The following is a 20400-nucleotide window of genomic DNA, read 5'->3' as shown; positions in this document are numbered from 1 at the left end:
ATGATGTAGATACCATTATCTTGGGACTTAATAAGCCCATGTATAACAATCTTTAAATTAAGGCTTTTGCTTATTGTTGAAGACTTCAGGTGACCTGTACTTGTTTACATCAGTGCCATATCATAATGGGCTAGTAGTTGTCTCAATTGCAATCATTCCATGTATCCTTGCTTTTGTATCATTTAAAGACTTCAATTCTTAAATCATTTAAGTTAACACATTTTAATTTCAAAACATTCAACAGATATTTCCAAATAACAAATTTTGTAAACAACAGATATAATTGGTAACTGGTAATTATTTTACAGTCAATATGTTTTTATATTTATCAAGAGGCATCATAATCATGTTCATTAAATTCTTTCCTTGTCAGACTGTTACTGATCTCAAAACCAGTGAAAATTGCAAGTAGCTTTTAGTTTCTAGTAGTACTATTTTGATAAGATGTGTAATTTTTCGTCATTTCTTTTGATGTTCTGTCATAATCAGTCAGACTATTTCACCAAGATGTTTTCAAGTTCTCCTAGTACTTCAAAGTGCTCTTTTTTCAATAATAATCTGAAATACACAAAATCAACAGGTTAGTAACTTCATAATGTACAAACTTTAACATATCAGATTAATATGATTAAGAAAATGATGTGCAGCGATGCCTTGTTATTTGACTGACCAGTTGGTGCATGTTTGGACACAATATTCAAGCTTGATAGACTGTCTGTATTTGGATTTTGATCAAAATTATGAGAAAAAAAATCCCCCCTCCCCCAATTTTTTTCAACCCCCTTTCAGTAATTACCCCAAAACTTAATCCCATCCTTTTCCTTTGTGGTATGGTACTTTGCAGTACAATTTTAAAGAAATCCATACACTTAAACACAAAATATTGTCTGGAAATTAGAAAAATGCTTGTTTTTGACCCCCTATTTCCTGAACGTTTGAGGCAATTACCCCTTTAAACAATTCCAGTCTACCCTTTGTGATATGGAACCTTGAAGAACAATTTCAGAGAGATTAGTACACTGGCACACAAGTTAATGTCTGGAAACTACAAAAATGCTTCTTTTTTGCCCCTAATTTCTAAACTGTTGGTACCATCACCCCAAAAATCAACCCAACCTTCCTTTTTGGTATTAAACCTTGTGTAAAATTTCATGGATATCCATTCGCTTAAACTATATAATTATCCGGAAACCATATGTGTCGACATACATCGCTAACAACAACATCATACCATAATATGACTCAATTTTATTCTTCGAACTTATAAAGATCAGGACGCTGTTTTTTACTTTTTAATTGTTTAACATTTTACAATGGGGGGCTTTTATTTATAGCTTATTACAATATACATGGTAATTATTTTTGCTAAAGGCTGAAAGCAAACCACTGAACTGTCATTGTTCATAAAGATAGTTTTCATGGGCAATCTTAGCACATCTCTTCATTTTTACATGATGATCATTTTGAAAATCAGTCATTGTTATTTGTGGAAACCCTTCTTGGAATTTAGTGAAACTTGAATATATAAGCATTACCATTTTTATGATAAAAAAATTCAAAATATTTTCATTTCCTGTATCTACATGATCTAATTAATAAAGGATTTTAGTATTTTTGCAGTTAACATTAATCTGTGGCTTCTTTCTAGGGTTTAATATAAAACAAAGAGTGCACACGCTGAAATGTCGCCTTCTTTTGTAGTCCTTAAAATAAAGCTTTATTACAATTGAAACATAACCTTAACATTAACCTAAAAAACTAAAAATTGACCACTAAACCATGAAAATGAGGCCAAGGACAGGCAAGGTGAGATGAACCATACAAGGCACACATCTATACAGCTAATAATTCTTCCATACAACTAATATATTTCCATACACCTAATATAGTTATTATAGCAGTAGACTTATTGCATATATTATTAGATAAAAAGACAAAAACTCAAAAACTTAACTTTGACCACTGACCATGAAAATGAGGTCAAGGGCAGATGACAAATACCAGCTAGAAATGTACACCTAACAATCATTCTGTTATTATTTCCATACACCAAATATATTAGACCTATTGCAAATAGTATATGAAAAACAGAAAAAAACCCACAAAAACTCAACTATAATCACTGAACCATGGAAATGAGGTCAAGGTCAGATGACACCTGCCAGTTGGACATGTACACCTTATAGTCCTCCATACACCAAATATACTAGACATATTGCTTTTAGTATCTGAGATATGGACTTGACGGTCACCAAAACTTAACATGTTCACTGATCCATGAAAGGAGGTCGAGGTCAAGTGAAAACTGTATGACAGCCATGAGGACCTTGCAAGGTACTCACATACCAAATATAGTTATCCTATTACTTATAATAAGAGAGAATTTCACTTTACAAACCAGATGCTCCGCAGGGCACAGCTTTATAGGACCACAGAGGTCGAACCCTGAACAGTTGGGGCAAGTATGGACACAACATTTAAGCTTGATACAGCTCTGAATTTGGATTGTGATTAAATAGTTGACACAAGATAGGTTTCTGACACAGAATGAATGTGGTCTAAGAACTTACACTTAATAAACTGTTATCACAGAGATATGTATCCCCTTTTTGTAATTTTGATTATGCAATGTTGAAATTAAATAGCAATATTTTAACATGTAAGTTATTCAAATATTCATGTAATTTTGATAATGCAATGTTGAAATTAAATAGCAATATTTTAACATGTAAGTTATGCAAATATTCAAAGTCTATGAACAATGACTGAAGGTACATGGCTAAACAATCTCCATGGAATGAGATGTGCCAATGATAAATATAATACAACTGCATACCAATTACCATTGACTCATAATAAGTAGTTCCCTTTAAACGAACCTCAACACAAACATTAACTTTTAAACTATGTAAAAGTTTCAAAGTCAATGAACCATGATCAGGGGTGGGGCTATATAATCTCCATGAAAACAACACTTTCAAATGACAATAAATTTGCATACCAAATATCATTGACTTAACATTAGCAGTTCATCTTAAACTGATATTATCACAAACTAATACATGTAAACTAAGCAAAAGTTTCAAAGTCAATAGACCATGACTGAGGGGGCAGGGCCAAATATTCTCCATGGAAATGAGATGTGCTAATGTTTATAAAACTGAACACCAATTAACATTGGCCTACCACTAATGGTTCCCCTTGAACTGACCTTATCACAAACTAATACATATTAACTTAGCAAAATTATCAAAGTCTATAGACCATGACTAAGGAGGGGGAGTCAAAAAATCTCCATGAAAATGAGATATGCCAATGCTTATACAACTGCATACCAAATATCATTGACCTACCACTAGTGGTTCACCATAAATTGACCTAATCACAAACTAATACATTGTTGATGCTGCCGCCGCGGGGAACACCATACCTATGTCTCATTTTTTTACTCCGTCAAGGCGAGAAAAAAACTTATAAATTTTAAATTGGACATTTACCTATTATGGTCAAATATCCAAAATATAAATACATGGTTAGATTCAGCATATCATCATGATCATAGAACCCCAAGAATTCAATTTTTGATGAAATCAAATAATGTGCAATTTTAGTCCCTTTAGACCTCAAGCATGTCAATGTGGATCAATTTGATAACCAGGCCCAAATATTAAAATTCTAAATACACGGTTAGATTCAGCATATTAAAGAACCCCATTTTTGTTGAAATCAAACAAAGTTTAATTTGAACCCCGATTTGGACCAAGTCCATAATCAAAAATCTAAGTACATGTTTAGATTCAGCATCAAAGAAGTCCAAGAATTCAACTTTTGTTAAAATCAAACAAAGTTTAATTTTGGACCCTTTGTACCTTAATGTAGACCAATTTGAAAACAGGACCAAAAATTAAAAATCTAAGGGTGCTATAAACAGTTTCGTATAAAAAACTAGGGGTAATTCCCCCGACTAAAAATAGACTTGGAGGGAAGTCCCTTTTTATCAACATAATTGGTAAAAAAGTATCATGTTTTTTATATTTAATTGTAAAATTAAGTTAATTAGCTTCAATTAAAACAGGTTGAATGATTAAAATAATTTTTAAAAATTAGATTAAATACACATGTTTTAAGGGGAGACAAACTGTAAACATCCTGTTTTTTTGGCAGTGAAAAGTGCAAAACTTATTTGCACCCACTGTATCTCTTTTCGAAGCAGGCGAACGTAGCCTGAAGCATAAATTTTTAGAAAGACTAAAAACCTATGAAATTCATACTGTTTTGAATATGAAAAATGTGCATGTATCATGTCTGCATGGGTGTGCACTTGGCCTGATTTCATGTTTTTTATGCATAGATTAGGCAATGTTTTCCCATTGTCTCTGGATAAAACTTTTTGGTACTATGAAAGTACAATTTATTTTTATTTCATTATAAACTAGAGAAAATTCTGATTCTAATGATATAGTTTTATACAAGTATCTTCATTAACATTAACACCACTAAGGGTCAATTATAGATGGTCCCTCAAAATATGACGTCATAGAAAAAAACTGTTGATTGCACCCTAAATACATGGTTAGATTTGACATATATACAAGAACCCAAATAATTCATTTTTTGATGAAATCAAACAAAGTTTAATTTTGGACCCTTTGGACCCTCATTCCTTAACTGTTTGGGACCAAAACTCCCAAAATCAATAACAACCTTCCTTTTGTGGTCATAAACTTTGTGTTAAAATTTCATAGATTTCTATTCACTTATACTATTAAAGTTATTGTGCAAAAACCAAGAAAAATGCTTATTTGGGCCATTTTTGGCCCCTAACTCCTAATCTGTTGGGACAAAAACTCCCAAAATCAATTTGAAACTTCCTTTTCTAGTCTTTAACCTTGTGTTTAAATTTAATAGGTTTCTATTTACTTATACTAGTTATAGTGTGAAAACCAAATGTCTTCGGATGACAACGACGACGCCAACCTCATACCAATATACGACCAAAATTTTGAATTTTTGCAGTCGTATAAAAATCTTAACTTTTTTTTCAAGTAGACACTCAACCATGAAAATTAGGTCAAGGACATTAGACATGTGACTGAGAGAAACTTGGTAACCTGAGGCATTTTGGTATATATTCAAAGTATGAAGCATCCAGGTCTTCATCCTTCTAAAATATAGAGCTTTTAAGAATTCAGCTAACTCCGCTGCTGGCCCCCAGAACATTATATATATGTCGAGCTTTCTGCAACAAAAGTTGCAGACTCGACAATAAGATGATGTGGTATAATAGTCTATTTTCACATTATCAACTTTTGACTCGGATTCTATGTTTTTTCAACAGGTTTTAATACCTTCTCTGTGGTAAGATATCTTGGTACTCTGTCACTACAAACACCCGAAAGAAGTAAATTCAAAAATATAAATGGTGCAATTTTGGGGGAAGGTTTACTGTTTTCTGATGATTTAGTCATGTATAGAAAACATAATGGCATATGCATTAAACAGTTAACTTCCCTCAAATTTGTTCGGATTAAAGTGGGTACATGTAAATAGGAAATTTGTCTATTGCCAATGACACAATATCCACCTTGAATGACATGGACATCAAATAACTGATACCATGGATACTGTGTCATACTTTCACAGATTTCTATGAAACTTTGCAGATGCTTTTATGATTGCATTTTTAGTTGTGCTAATGTTGATGGTATGTTTTAATATACATGTACTGCCCACTTTAAACAAATTTTATTGTTTCACATACAGTTATTACCATCTTACCCAATACATTTGATGCATACTCGAGGTACATGTATTAATACAAATATAAACATTACTTTAAATTTATGTTTACCTTCATTTGATATCCTTAATCTTCAGTCAAACTTTCCGACTCCTCAACCATTTTTTTGTCAACAGAGGAAATTTACCTCCTTTATCTACAATAAAATTCTAATTAAAACTAGACCTTACAAAAAACTCTGTGGCTAATTTATTAAATAATTAGGAGTTGACTGACAATTTCAACCATTCATGATACTTATTTGATGATCTTTTCTTGTTGATCATTTTTGCGACTTAAACTAAAATTTCTCTCCATCTATATGTTATTTGTTTAGATGACATCAAGTGATGGCTATAATCATTCATTTATAGGTCTAGGTTAGCTTTTAAGGGCATAAGATACAGTTACAGAGGAGGTAATGACGTTGCTAATGCAAAATGTTATTTTCGCGACATCAAACTTTAGCATACCAGAGAAAAATGCATTTTTCGACTGATTTTTATCATTCAAACTGAATTTATTTGAAAACGAGTTCATGGAACCCCATTTTTCAAAACAGCAATTTGTTTGACTTTCAATTTGCAGGGAGATTATGTGACCCAAATTTGATAAAACTTTAAATAAAGGATTTTTTTTAATTTTGATAAACATAAAGCCAAAAATGACATATTTTTCCTCAATTCATGAACATTTGATAAATACGAGTTATTTCGGAATAAAAAATGCATAATTTTTTACGATACTTATAAAATACAGAAATTACCGATTATTTAAAATCATAAGAAACCTCAAATTAAAAAAAAATATGCATATGTTTTTTATAACTAAATGGTTAGTTTTCATTAAACAACTTATGTACATATACTTTTTTCTGATGAAAATTCTTTAATTTGTCCACATTTAGAAGAAGAGTACTTATTTTTAATTGCTTGCTGCCAGCAAGCAATTTGCCGACATATTTTCAGTATGCATAGTGACCCGAGCGTAACCCTCCTCGTAAAAATCTGGTGACCACAATACGCATGGATCTGTCATTGAAATAAACAAATATCTGATTATACATGTTAAACACGTGCTCAATACCCATGCTTTTTGTGATTTGTTTACTATAAGGTGACAATTGGTTAAACTCGGCTTCAAATCACGGCATTTAATGAGCAGCCATATTTGTTCAATCATAACAAACAGAGAGAGAAAAAAAATGGTGATTAATATATGATATATTTGCGAAAATAATGATAAAATCCTGCACATAGGACTAAGTTTATGAATGTATATACATCCATTGGTTCAAGAATTGGACAAACATTATTTTTCACCACTCACTCGTTTCATATGACTTTAACAAACTAGTGTCGCTCACCTTGGTCTATGTGAATATTAAACAAAGGACACAGATGGATTCATGACAAAATTGTGTTTTGGTGATAGTGATGTGTTTGTAGATCTTACTTTACTAAACATTCTTGCTGCTTACAATTATCTGTATCTGTAATGAACTACGTTCAGTTAGTTTCAGTGGAAAATTATAGTTAAAATTTACAAATTTTAAGAAAAATGGTTACAAATTATTAATTGACTATAAAGGGCAATAACTCCTTAGGAGGTCAATTGACCATTTTGGTCATATTGACTTAATTGTAAATCTTACTCAGCTGAACAATATTGCTGTTTTACAGTTTATCTCTATAATAATATTCAAGATAATAACCAAAAACAGCAAAATTTCCTTAAAATTACCAATTCAAGGGCAGCAACCTAACAACTGGTTGTCCGATTCATCTTAAAAAATTCTGGGCAGATAGATCTTGACCTGAATAATAATTAAACCCCATGTCAGATTTGCTCTAAATGCTTTGGTTTTTGAGTTATAAGCCAAAAACTGCATTTTACCCCTATGTTCTATTTTTTGCCGTAGCAGCCATCTTAATTGGTTTGCCCGGTCACAAAACACAATTTTTAAACTAGATAGCCTAATAATGATTCTGGCTGTGTTTGGTAAAATTTGGCCCAGTAGTTTCAGAGGAGAAGATTTTTGTAAAAGTTAACTAAGATTTACGAAAAATTGTTAAAAATTGACTATAAAGGGCAATAACTCCTAAAGGGGTCAACTGACCATTTTGGTCCTGTTGACTTATTTGTAAATCTTATTTTGCTGAACATTTTTGCTGTTTACAGTTTATCTCTATCCATAATAATATTCAAGATAATATCCAAAAACAGCAAAATTTCCTTAAAATTAGCAATTCAGGGGCAGCAACCCAACAACAGGTTGTCCCATTCATCTTTAAATTTCAGGGCAGATAGATCTTGACCTGATAAATAATTTTACAACTTGTCAGATTTGCTCTAAATGCTTTGGTTTTTGAGTTATAAGCCAAAAACTGCATTTTACCCCTATGTTCTATTTTTAGCCATGGCGGCCATCTTGGTTGGTTGGCCGGGTCAAAAAACACAAATTTTAAACTAGATACTTAAATGATGATTGTGGCCAAGTTTGGTTTAATTTGGCCCAGTAGTTTCAGAGAAGAAGATTTTTGTAAAAGATCATGGAGATTTACGAAAAATGGTTAAAAATTGACTATAAAGGGCAATAACTCCTAAAGGGGTCAACTGACCATCTTGGTCGTGTTGACTTATTTGTAAATCTTACTTTGTTGAACATTATTGTTGTTTACAGTTTATCTCCATCTATAATAATATTCAAGATAATAACCAAAAACAGTAAAATTTCCTTAAAATTACCAATTTAGGGGCAGCAACCCAACAATGGGTTGTCTGATTCATCTGAAAATTTCAGGGCAGATAGAACTTGACCTGATTAACAATTTAACCCCATGTCAGATTTGCTCTAAATGCTTTGGTTTTTGAGTTATAAGCCAAAAACTGCATTTTACCCCTATGTTCTATTTTTAGCCATGGCGGCCATCTTGGTTGGTTGGCCGGGTAAAAAAACACAAATTTTAAACTAGATACATCAATGATGATTGTGGCCAAGTTTGGTTTAATTTGGCCCAGTAGTTTCAGAGGAGAAGATTTTTGTAAAAGTTAACGACGACTGACGACGGACGCCAAGTGATGAGAAAAGCTCACTTGGCCTTTTAGGCCAGGTGAGCTAAAAACAATTTGTGTTTATCTTTTATAACAAAAAAATTATGTCTTTTCTTCGAAAAAAGAAAATACGGCCACATATCTGAATTTTGAGCAAATATACAAAATTTCGACCTCATTTTTCTCAAAATGTAGCACATGAAGGTATATTTTTTATTACATATTTGATTTAATCAGGTAAAAAATAGCCTATGCAAATTTTCACGAACTTGTAAATACAGGATCAAAACTGTACGGTATGCCCTTAAGAGAAATTCAGCCCATTGTGTAAGGACAAGGATAAAATATTGATTATTAGAACATGCTTTCAGTAACTGCTAACAATCTCAGATTTGTATTTCATGTGTTTTTGTTTTAGGATTTTTTATTGTGCTTTGACTTTGTATTGATCTTAGAATTAAGCCCTTTTCAAATGGTTTACTAGTATATAGTTTGCTAGTTGGAATGTTGCACCACTGTCATAGGTTAAAGGAGGGTTTCGTGCCAGCAACCATTTTTAATGTTTTACAAACTTCATGTGTCTGTCTCAATTCAGGAGCTTGTAATTCAGTAGTTTGTTGCTGTATATCATAACAGTTTATCGTTCAATGTTTTGTTAATAAATCAGGCCCTAAGTTGTTCATTGGTAATTTCAAGTCCTTGACGTTGTATAGCTCATTGTTGAAGGATGTACAGTTACCTATGGTTGTTAATTTTTGTCTCACTGGTCTCTCATGGAGAGTTGTTTCATTTACAATCATACCACATCTTCTTATTTTTACAAAACATTTAAATAAGTATACTTCACCTTAGAAGCTGCAAACAAACTGGTACAGTCCAAGTTCCTTTTCTCTTTGTTTCTTCAACATCATTTGTATGAATGTATCTGCAACATCTACAAGGAAAAATTGTTTCTGTAAAAATGATAAACGTACTTCAATCTTATACTTAATAAAAAAAAATGGGGTCACCGTTCACAACCTGCCTTCGAAAGAAGCATACATTTTTGTAAAGGTACCTTTTTTCTGTTGAACTAATAGCAGAAATAGAGGTACATGTAATACCGAAATAAGAGAACTTAATTACAGAAATCGCTCAAATTTTACAATAGTTTAGTTTAAGAACAGCTTAATTGAAAATAATAATAAAAAAAAAGGTCACGGATGAGTTCCAAAAATGGCATTTTTATACCAAAGGGAGATAATTTTGAGCAATTTTAATGATATCTACATTTTAAAATTCATCTGAGGCCATCAAAAAATGATTTTTTAAAATTATTTTTGTACCATATGATAAAGTAACAACTCTTGCACGTTAAAGACACCAAGGTAGATTTCGAAAAAGAGTAGGCTAATGCCGCTACAAGGCAGCACTCGCACCCGCAAAGTGGAAAGGGATTGATATAAGTTGTAAAACTTGTTTCCCAATCCACTATAAATAAATATGTTTAAACTAAAGTAACAACTACTTAAGGTAACAAATAAAAGAAGTAGGGAGGTTCCGATTTTGGCCTCAAATTTCAAATTCATCTAACGAAAGATTTTGGACACTTTTTAAACTCTTAACTGTCTATTTCAATTGATTCAATTAGTTAATGTGAAAGATTTTGACTGACTTAGTCATTAAAAACGCTCAGATTCAAGCTTTCGTATGAAAAATCTATTGAATTTGCCAAAAAATGTCACTTTTCTGATGGTTTTTGTCAAAAAATGAAAGTGGCCGCATCTGTGTTCATCAACCTTTACATGTATATATATATTATGTATTATCATTAAATACAATTAAAGAACCTCAGTGAGCACACTCACATACCCCACGTCCCCACATTGTCATTGGAGAAATTAAATTAGTGTAAGAAAAAAAAATTGTATAAGAAAAATTAATTTCCTGCCAATATGCACATCTAAATAGTATGTCCTTATTATCTACAAAATTTCATGAAATTCTGTTGTGTGGTTTGAGAGTAGATGAGATGACAAACTGTTGCAGTAGTACATTAAAGTAAATAAGTTCAAAGGGGCGTAACTCCTAGAAAATAAATTGAATCGCAATTTCCCGTCGAATATGCACAACTACATAGTATGTCCTTATTATCTGAAAAGGTTTCATGAAATTCTGTTGTGTGGTTTGAGAGGAGTTGCGATGACAAACTGTTGCAGTAGTACATTAAAGTAAATAAGTTCAAAGGGGCGTAACTCCTAGAAAATAAATTGAATCGCAATTTCCCGTCGATATGCACAACTACATAGTATGTCCTTATTATCTGAAAAGGTTTCGTGAAATTCTGTTGTGTGGTTTGAGAGGAGTTACGATGACAAACTGTTGCAGTAGTACATTAAAGTAAATAAGTTCAAAGGGGCGTAACTCCTAGAAAAAAAATTGAATCGCAATTTCCCGTCGATATGCACAACTACATAGTATGTCCTTATTATCTGAAAAGGTTTCGTGAAATTCTGTTGTGTGGTTTGAGAGGAGTTACGATGACAAACTGTTGCAGTAGTACATTAAAGTAAATAAGTTCAAAGGGGCGTAACTCCTAGAAAAAAAATTGAATCGCAATTTCCCGTCAATATGCACAACTACATAGTATGTCCTTATTATCTGAAAAGGTTTCATGAAATTCTGATGCATGGTTTGAAAGGAGTTGTGATGACAAAAAACAGGACTGATGGACAGACGAACAGGTCAAAAACATTATACCCTCCGCAACTCGTTGCATGGGGTATAATTAACATTTCAATATTATAAATGAACTCGAATAATTACAATATCATAATGTAAGGGGAAAATTTACACTTTCATTTAAGACAGAAACCGTCTAAAATTTACCAAAAAATCTAAAATTTTGAAGATTTCAGTAATTTAGCATAACTTAATGATGCTACATGTAGTACCTGATATATGCATTGTATTGTCAAAAACATCCTATATTTATTTAGCAGAAGCATGCTACTTTCCAATAAATAGCTTAAGGATTACATTTTCCCAATTTTGTAAAACTGCTATATTTTGTGGCCAAAAAGGGGTCTTACTGAATCTACTCCTTTGTAATGAAAAAATAAATGTTTATTTTTCTCTTAAATTTTTATACATGTACCCTCGAGCCTCCTTATTGTAACTTATAGTAGTTTCTGGTTTTATCATTGTTGCAGGCCATACAGTGACCTAAAGTTGTCAATTTCTAATGTAATTGTGTCTATTGTCTAGAGACAAGATTTGTCTCATTGGCAATCATACAGTATACCATATTTTCTTTTTAATTTGTTGACTTAATATTCTGAATATTTCAACACCTATTCACATATTTTTAAACTAGAAATCAATGGTGGATCTAGAAATTTTCATAAGAGGGGGCCCTTTTACTGCCTAAGAGGGGGTCCCTACTTGAGTCTTTCCCTATACAATCAACTAAATTTTTCTAACAAAAGGTGTTGTCAGACCGGGCCACCTGATTCTGCCTATCTAGAAACATAATAGTGAGTTGTCTCATTGGCAATCATACAGTGTACCACATTTTCTTTTTAATTTGTTGACTTAATATATTTCTTAATATTTTCAACACCTATTCACATATTTTTAAACTAGAAAACAATGGCGGATCTAGAAATTTTCATAAGAGGGGGCCCATAGACTGCCCAAGAGGGGGTCCCCACTTCAGTCTTTCCCCCTTACATTATGATATTGTAAAGTCAATTGTAAAATACTGGTATAGATTTGAAAATCTTACAACTGAATTCATATGTTGAAATCATAATCTTTCAGTCAGTTTAATTGAAGTCTGGAGCTGGCATGTCAGTTAACTGCTAGTAGTCTGTTGTTATTTATGTATTATTGTCATTTTGTTTATTTTCTTTGGTTACATCTTCTGACATCAGACTCGGACTTCTCTTGAACTGAATTTTAATGTGCGTATTGTTATGCGTTTATTTTTCTACATTGGTTAGAGGTATAGGGGGAGGGTTGAGATCTCACAAACATGTTTAACGCCGCCGCATTTTTGCGCCTGTCCCAAGTCAGGAGCCTCTGGCCTTTGTTAGTCTTGTATTATTTTTATATTAGTTTCTTGTGTACAATTTGGAAATTAGTATGGCGTTCATTATCACTGACCTAGTATATATTTGTTTAGGGGCCAGCTGAAGGACGCCTCCGGGTGCGGGAATTTCTCGCTACATTGAAGACCTGTTGGTGACCTTCTGCTGTTGTTTTTTATTTGGTCGGGTTGTTGTCTCTTTGACACATTCCCCATTTCCATTCTCAATTTTATCAGTCTATTGAAAGATGCTTATAAATGCAGCCAAGAGCTTCACAAATCTAACATAACTTCTTCTGCCAGTTCTCATTTGCTAGTAGAAAAAGTTTTTGAAATTAAACAAGAACTAAAACATTTCGGACAATATAAATTTTTGAACATATCTAGCAAATTAATTCACACTAAATATATATTAGCAATTGGTATGCAAAATAAAGCTTCTGATAGAAAACTGTATAATAATGTGAAATTTAAGCTACAGTCATGCTTCAATGATTCCCTATATATAAACAGTGGCGGATCCATAAATTTTCATAAGTGGGGCCCACTGACTGACCTAAGAGGGGGCCGCTCCAGTCACGCTTCAGTGATTTCCTATATAAGCAACCAAATTTTTCCCAAAAAAGGGGGGGGGGGGAAGGCCCCCTCCTAAATGATAAATCCGCCTCTGATAAACCAATTTTTTCCCACGAAAAGGGGGGGGGGGGTGGCCAAGGATCCGACTATGCATTGGGAACATGTGTACATGTATTAAATTTTTAAATCACTTATTTGAGTAGCAAATTCGAGGTTTTGTCACAAATTGGAATTTTGTATTTTTTTCAAAATTTTAAACACATAGGTTTAAATAATATCTTTTGATTAGTAAAATTGAAAAAAACAAACTTTTTCTTTCTTTTAAGTAGCAAGGTTTATGCCTTTGATGCTATCATTTAGCTTAAAATTCTATTTTTGTTGAAAAAAATGCTATAATAATGGCTTTACATAATGAACTGATACTTTCTTAGAAGATTTTTCCCAGCAGTGGGAGTATTTTTCCTGTGAAGTTCAAGGTTTCATCTTTCAGATTATGTAATTAAATTCTACTGTTCGTGATAAAAATTTCACTGTTCGGGGGTGTTGAAATTAGAGGGGGTTATTACAAGAATGATACTTAAAGAAGTGATTTTTGGGAAGGAAATTGAGGTCTGATACTTAAACAAGTGATTTTTATGTCATTATCCTAGATTCAGTACAAGGTCATCACCTGAAATGACCTGGTCATCCTAGACAACACAGATGTTGGTTCTGATAAGTTTAGAAACATAATTAGTCCCTGGCTCATTAGTATTCTATATTTAAAGCTACAATAAAATTAAATCACTTCTTCTAGTGATTAATTTGTACTACTTAAATAGGTGATTATTAAAGAAAGACAACTCTGACTTCCAACCTTTATGGAAATAATGTTACTTGAATCAGTGATTTATAAAATCACTTATTTAAGTAAGTACCCTGACTGATTACAATGCTATTTTTTGCAATATATTTCATTAATTCAGATAGTTTATAAGACCCTGAATTTTCTCTATTTGTGAGAGTTTTGTCCACTTCAAAAGCAGCCTTGAAAATTTCATGCGGACCACCAGACCGTTCACCAATATCACTGAGACGCTCATAATATTTATACATAAGTTGATAACATTTAATGCGAATGGGTAAAGTGCCTAATTCACACCGCACTGCTAGATTGGAAGACTTTCCATGAACCACAAGTATGTTTTTAAATATGGAGTTTTGTGTTTTGTCTAATTTACTTTTGTCTATAAATGCTTCAAAATTTGGTTTGAATTCTGATAACCATACTTCTGATCCATAAGTTAAAATAGGAGTTATCATTGAATTAAAAAGCTGGAGCCAAGTCTTAACAGACAAATGTTTTAGCTTTATCTAAGAGGCTTGACACTGCTTGTATAAATTTTCCAGAGCTATGAAAATCAACTCCTAAGTATTTATAACAATCAACAATTTCAATTGCATTAGAACTGTAATAAAAGTAAACGTTTTTTTAATTTACTTTTAGTTTTAGAGAAAATTATAATTTTTGTTTTCTTAAGGTTCAAGTCCAGTTTCCATTCAGTACTATGTTTTTGTAAAGAATCAAGAGAGTTCTGGAGACCATCTGCATATTCCGATATCAATAATAAATCATCAGCATACAATAAATGGTTCACTTTTTGACCATTTAAATTTACTGCACTAGTTAAGTTTGTATCTAAGTATTTTTCTATGTCATCAACAAATAAATTACTGTAAATTCAGAAATTATTGCGTGCATTTATTATTGCGATTTTGTCATTTTAGACTTAAATGCGATTTTAATTATAATGATTTTGAGAAAAATCCTGTTTAATTCATATCAATGTTTTTAAAATGCGAGTTAAAATTATTGCGTTTACAAGTCTGTCGCATTTTTCGCAATAATCAAAACCTCGCAATAATTTCTGAATTTACAGAAAATAAAGTTGGACTTAAACTGTCACCTTGTTTGACACCCTGATTATCAAGAAAAGGCTTGGTAAACATATTTTGATATTTACATGAATATAAAAATATTAAGGTATTAGAGTACATGTCATGCAGTATATTATAAAATTTGCCTTGTATTTCTTTATTTTGTAATTTTAAGAACATAGCTGATCTCCAGACACTGTCAAAAGCCTTTTTAAAATCTACAAAACACACATATAGTTTCTTTTTACATTTAAACAAATATTTGTTTATTATTGTTTTTAAAATAAAGACATGATCTACAGTTCTGTAATTTTTTTCTAAAACCACCTTGATTTGAAAATAATAAATTATGTGTTTCAAGAAAATCACCAAGTCGTTTTTGTAAAATGGATGTAAAGACTTTACCAAGACAGCTTGTTATGCTTATACCTCTATAGTTCCCACAATCAGATGGGTCACCAGATTTATAAATTGATGTCAATAGAGAAATGTTCCAAATTTTGGGGAATTTTTCTGAGTTAAGTATCTTATTAAAAAGTTTGGTCAAAAGTAAAACTAGAGTGTTTGACCACACCTTTAGAAATTCATTAATTATCAAATCAGGACCTCCAGATTTTCCCTTTTTTAACTTCTTAATACTGTCTTTGATTTCTTTACGTGTAATAGGGACATTAAGGGATGTATTAGAAAAGTTGTGATTTTTGTTCTTTATATTTTGATTTGTATCAGTTGTATCATTATTACTTGAAGCAAGCAAATTTCTATAGTGAATCTCCCATTCTTTGGCAGAAATAGCAGGCTCACAATTATTATTCTTTTTTTTGTAATTATTAATGCTTCCCCAAAATATTTTGGTGTTCTTTGGGTTTATCTCATTTATTTGTTTTATTAAGGAATGAATATATATCCTCGCCCCCCCCCCCCCCCCATAAAAATCAAATGGATAGCTTCGTTAAAGGAAACTGGTTTTTTTTGCAGCCATAATCGCGAACATTTCAACAAACTTCCCCATATTAATTCAAATAATTTACATTCTTAAAGGGAAATTCCGCGATTTTTTACTTATGATCTAATTATGTTCATCTTAACATAAAAAACACATTTGCAAAGTTTTAAATTTATATTCCTTCTAATAACGGAGAAAATCAAGTATTTGTAACTTTTTTGGTTGAATTCTCGAGTGGGTCGTGACGTATTAGCCCGATTTATTGAATTCTGGGAAAAAATAAAATCTGTTTAACTCTTATAGCTTATCGACAATATACGTAATTAAAAGCGCACAGCTGACGAATGGTCGAAGTTATTAACCACAATATAAGAATGAACGAGAATGAATATGCATATACCGTTTTGTATTGATTGAATTAAACTCCTATAAAATTATCTCTAGTAAATGTTTTTGAATAAATTTAATTAATTATTGTTGAGATTTTTTTCATAAAATATTTATTGAACATTTTTACTGATATTGAACTGAAAATATTTCAGTTCTATTTACCGTTATTGTTTTGATAATCATTTCAATGCAACTAATGTGTGTCAGAGTGTGTATATTATTTTGTAAAGGTCACTGTATATTTCTCGGCTTGAGGTCAATTCGTTTACCTTGTAGCTATTTAGCCGCAGGTGTGAGTTCAAGCGTACACAGGTATAAATGTTGTTATTTGGAAAGGATAAACAGAAAGGATTGGAAAGAGTATGCTGTCACGATGTTAATACACTAAGATTTAATACACGATGAGAATAAAGATACAATAATTAAATTGTGTAAATTAATTGAAAATAAAATTCAGATTCGTAATTCCGAAAGTGTATAAAAATAAAAGGAAACAATTTTTGATTACTTTCTTAGCGGCAATTGGCGTAAAGATTCAAATATGAAGCAAAAAATAGTAGTTTTAATCTTTTATAAAAACTAAATGCAATATTACCCAATTTGATATACCATTGTACATCTGTTTGATATCATTGACTTTACCGAAATTTCTTAACTTGTATTCAAATCTGGCTGTGTTCAAGGATTTGCTGTGTTTAAATGCTAATAAAACTATTGCAATTTTAAAGTTTTTAATTGACAAAAAAATACAACATACAACATACATGATTTTTTTTTAGTTTCTTTTTAACATTTTATTCTTACATAATTAAATTCATTTGACAATCATTTACACGAACTTTTTGTGAAAAGAATATCAATTATCTAAGCTAAGGCATTATTTCTTTTGAGGATTTTTGAGGATTTTTTTTTTGTAATTCTATGATAATATTTGTGCAATGTTGAACATGATAGCCGTCATTAATCCAAATAAGTAATACAGTATAGTTGTAATAAAAGTTATATTTTAGTCATGCATAACTGATATTGACGAATTTATAATAGTTCGTCCATACATCGTTGTTCTTGAAACAATCATTATTAGTATACATGTAAGTTTCCTGACGTATAAGAGCCATTAAGGATGAGCTCCAGAGAAATCAGACTAGTGGCGTTTCGTTCGTTTGTTTGTTGGGAAAGGAGAGGAAATGCAACCGCTTGTACAGATAAACGACAGAATTACCATACAAGCATTTATAGTCAACACAATCAGAAAGAGTTCCCATCGTTAGACGGGGAATATGAAGGCTTCCAAGAATGAACAAGTGACATGTCTAACTCTGAACAGTTAGAAAACAGACTATCGACATCGACCGCTTGTTCTTAATATTTGAAACTGTATGCATATATATACGTATACGTTTATGATATATATAGTGATGAGTTCTTGCGTCTGACAAAAACTAAATTCCTTCATGGTTATATCTTGCCATACGTTTATATTGGTTTGTAAGGTGATTACTCACAATCGTTATTTGAAAATCCTGTTTGTGAGATGTAGATTCATTTCAATACAGAAATTTCGTCTATATGTTTCACAAGTGTATAACACGGAGAAGCTCTGAAGGTCCATTACTCCCATTCTGTTTGGGTGTGAACCATCGATGTTTACAGCAATATCACAGAATAAGATGATGATGGTAGAAAGAACTATGGGCGTCATGTGGCAAATATTACATGCATATCGGACAATGAGTTGTCAATCTGTATGAAAAGATTTCCAATACAACCATATTATTGAGAAGGAATGTTTACATGCTATACTCTCGTACTAGTATTACAGGGTTCTTGTGGCGTTCACCTTAGACACACATCTTTTTAACGATGTTTAAAAAAAAGACAGAACCAATTTAATGTCATATTTCCCTATTTTTTAAATATAACTAAAAGTCTTTTATCTGACAAGAATACCCCTATTTAGCGAACAAGTAATTTATTCTTTTTTCTGTTATTGAATACCAAGAAAGAAAATAAATCCCGAAATTAATTTGAAACTTTGATACTCAAAAGTTTCCCAGCAAAATATTCACATTCCCTGGGGATAATTAGTGTTCGTCCAGTGGCATATATAACAATTGTGATGACGAATTACTTCCTTTGTTCGAGAACAATCTTATTGAAATATAAATCTGTGATTTTACTAGGTCCACAGCTTCAATGAACCAAAGCAAAAGTTATACATCGACCTGTATTTAAATCAAATTGGTTCTCTTCTTCTTCTGGTATACAATAGTCTATCGACATTCGATGATTACATACTGTTGGCATACGTGGACTAGTCTATTTACAACACTTTTACCCCTATTTGTTCAAAATATATGTTTTTTTCTTATGTTCAATGTATACATGTATATATTTTAAATTGCGCTATAGTTCCGTAACTTTCTATCCAGTCGTATGAACGAATCGTCGGTAAGTGCGTACATTTTTTTAAATCAATATTTCTGGTCTGTTCCAATCTGTCCTTCACTATTGACAATGACTATATATTACATTTTCCCAAATTCACCCTTGGAAAAAATATTTAAATAGATTTTAATTTCATCAAATCTTATTTTTTGGGTATTATTTATATGTTTATGAATTATATTCTTTACACCAGAAATGTTATTTATAAACAAGCGTATGAGTTTAGTAATGACAAGTAAGACAGAGTTGTATATTATTCATCTGATAGTTCAAAATGGAAAGTTATAAGTTATCAGCCGTGTACACTGATCAATACCTGCAGAAGTGAAACGATGCATGAACTTGCAAGCCCGACAGGAAATCGCTTGAATACCTGGACGTGTCACCTCACACCCCTCACAATACCTTTGGAAGTAATACCTTTAGCCATGCTGGTGATCAGATGAGGGAAGATCAAAATATATTTGTTTATTACTTTAAAGAATTATGAACAAATTAGATTTTCGAAAACAATTTTCACGGAACACTTATTTATGATTTCAACTTTGACTTTTCACCTAATTCCAATATCAACAGTTTAAAAACAACAGACCATGATATAATTTAAAAAAAGTAAGAATATTTTTCGTATCAAGTTAGTTAGTCGGATAAAACAACCGTACGATTAACAAGATATCGACACGCAATTACGACTACATCGGTTACTGTAGTTTTGTTTCTTTGTGGTTTATAGACATATCGTTTTTATTAATCGGGAAAGAAGACAAAATGGCGGATCGCAGAGAATTGATACTCTAAATTTAAAATCGATGGTGATCGCTTACCTAGCGGAATAAAACTTTAATATCTATGAATTTGAGCATTTTTATACAGAATGAACATAATATCAATTTTTGATTTTTTTGCGAAGTTTCCCTTTAACATGACGGCTAAATATATATATATCAGACCCCCCCCCTTTTTTTTTCAAAACGGGTATTTTAATGCGTGTTTCCTTAATGGCAGTTTTGAAAGAGACATAATAGTAAGTGACTTTTCACCGAGAAAATTTAAGTATTATGCATTTTACGTATCAAATCTTATCAACACATCTTCATCTTCATCCTCAAGTTTCGTTTGCTCTGTCTTTACGGTCTCCTTTCGTACAGAAAAGTTAGGGCATATTACTACACGAATATTTATTATTAAAGTCGCAACATCCCTAGAAAGATCAATAAAATA

General features: G+C 31.8%; 1 protein-coding gene and 1 long non-coding RNA gene across 2 annotated transcripts in view; one reads left to right on the top strand and one right to left on the bottom strand.

Moving 5' to 3' along the window:
• The window catches only part of LOC139528045 (cyanophycinase-like), a 75296-nt gene that overhangs the window by 15876 nt on the left and 39020 nt on the right, over nucleotides 1-20400 (top strand). The gene's annotated exons all lie outside the window — the stretch shown is intronic.
• On the bottom strand, nucleotides 204-20372 carry LOC139528043 (uncharacterized). Its single transcript, XR_011665507.1, has 4 exons — nucleotides 20249-20372; nucleotides 9681-9767; nucleotides 5852-5936; nucleotides 204-558 (listed from the first exon to the last, which is right to left on the bottom strand). It is a non-coding gene; the product is annotated as an uncharacterized lncRNA (long non-coding RNA).

This window comes from Mytilus edulis, chromosome 6 (genome assembly GCF_963676685.1).
Source record: "Mytilus edulis chromosome 6, xbMytEdul2.2, whole genome shotgun sequence".
NCBI classification, from domain to species: Eukaryota; Metazoa; Mollusca; class Bivalvia; order Mytilida; family Mytilidae; genus Mytilus; species Mytilus edulis.
Note: the sequence above shows the minus strand (reverse complement) of the source record. Positions and strands in the feature narration are given on the sequence as shown.